The sequence below is a fragment of the Dipodomys merriami genome, unplaced genomic scaffold, assembly GCF_024711535.1.
Source record: "Dipodomys merriami isolate MVZ:Mamm:240054 unplaced genomic scaffold, mDipMer1.0.p SCAF_465, whole genome shotgun sequence".
Taxonomy (NCBI): Eukaryota; Metazoa; Chordata; class Mammalia; order Rodentia; family Heteromyidae; genus Dipodomys; species Dipodomys merriami.
Window position 1 is genome coordinate 469,051 of NW_027206030.1, and position 2,149 is coordinate 471,199.

The window sequence follows — 2,149 nt, forward strand, 5'->3', positions numbered from 1 at the left end:
GATTCACCTTTGAAACTGGAGGTCTCCTTTCTTAGGTCTGTTCCCTGTCTAGACACACCTAAGTGGGTGCCAATGCTCTCAAGTTAGAGTATTTATTTTTGAGGGCACCTTAGACACGAGAAGATTTTCAAGGTAAAAGAAAAAAGAAAAAAAATTATAGCTAAACATTTGTGATTACAGGTTCTTGGACTGGTTTTTTGGACACAAAGTTTTGCATTACAGTTTATCCTCATTAACATAGATGTTGAGTTTTCTTGGCAACCAAATGCAAAAGGGAAGTTTAATGGACTCACTTGGACAAGTAAACAGTATGATAGAAAATAATGTGAAATAAAATTTAGTGAAATATTTTGAACAATTACTTTGCCAGAACAAAGAAGGAAATATATAATTCAAAATCAATTGAGTTTATTAAAAGTATGAAAAAAGAGTAATGAAGACAGATGAGAGAAAACATAGAGAAATGTTTTCTCTCCAGTGGAGTAATGCGTTCTTGATCTTGTTTCTTCCATTCTATCTTCACAAGCTATTAAGTGTGCCTCATGACTGGAGTGTCCAGTTTAAACAAAGAGCACTCGCAGATGAAAATATTTGCAGTAGATGTAGGTCATTTATAACCTTTGACAACCTACTTAATCTGTTCTAAATTCTCCCCTACCCCAAACTGCCCTCTTTGAACAGCTTTGTTTGCTTTTCCCAAGTCTGCCCTTCATTAACTGCTTAAAATTTTGATAGGTCATATTCATACTCTCTAGAGATTGATGTTTGGTTGTGATTTTTGTTTGTTTTGTTTTTTAACTGAATTTCAAAAGGTTGTGCAAATATGTTACAATTAAATATGTCCAACTAATTGTCAAGTGCTCCAGGATCAGAGTCACTCCTTATATCATTCTCAACCAATCCCTTCTCCAAGATTTATTTCAGATTTACCACTTCATTTATTACATGTGTATATTGAGTATTCTAGATATACTTGCCCGTTGTTCCATTTTTCATTCATTCTATGTCTTTACTATTATTCCTCTCAGGTTTCAATTTCCTGATAGTCATTCTGTTAAACTTTCTGTTAATATTTTGAAAGGTTTGTATATATTCCATGCAGTTTCAATCCCGCATATACATGAACTGATGTAAGCTTATATTTCTATAATTCATTTGCAAGACTGGAGATGTGAAGCACCTAGACATGATTTTATTCTCAACCATTTGGAAGATTAATCTTTAGTCAACAAGATAGTTTAAAAATGGCTTAGAATTTATTCCTACCAGTTTTTATAAATGGCTTTGTAAAATGGTGTGATTATTTTATTTTACATGGGATAATATTTTCTACTACGTATAAGTTTTGAAAAAAGAAGAAAACTAAGATTTACTACTATAGAGGAATATGATAGAAATAGAAGGCAGATTTTATGTTTGTCACATCTCTGATGAGTACCCATATTCAAGACTTAAAGTTGTATTTCTTACTATGTTAGACAAGGAAAACATAAAACAACACATGATAAGGCAACTATTAGTGACATTTTAAAATGTACCTTCTTATGTGATGAAGTTTACTTTATTAGCTAATATTTGGGTTTGAAATATGGGATGCTGTTCTGTCTAACACATTTCGGGAAAGCACCTACTGAACAACGCCAATGGTGTGGAGAGGTAACATTTCTACACCTTAATGAATTGTTGAACTTGTTTGGGATTAGTGCTGGGTAAATAAATCAATTCTACTGTAACTTGCCCCCTACATTGAAAAACTTGTAATGTCACTATCATCTACTTGTCAGTGTTATTTTGGCGAATGCGATTTTTAAAAGTTTATTTGAAAAGGAATATACTTCAGAAGATTAAATGTAGGTTATCATTGGTTTGAGAATAACAATATTTTTATACGACAGAACCAAGTTTTACTGAAGTAACAGGTTTTTGAAGCACTAAGGATCTTCTCAATTAAAGTTTTTCTAAATTATATTTGACCTCTAAGTCAAGATTTCCTAGCTTTGTTAGACCAATTATGGATCTACCATTCCAGGAAGTATTTTTTGGCCTACTTTTGCTGGGCTGAAATCTTTCATTAATCATTAGGAGAGGGGTATTAAAAATAATCTTGTGACATTTGTGATTTTGTTCACTCAAATGGGCTTGTCATCTG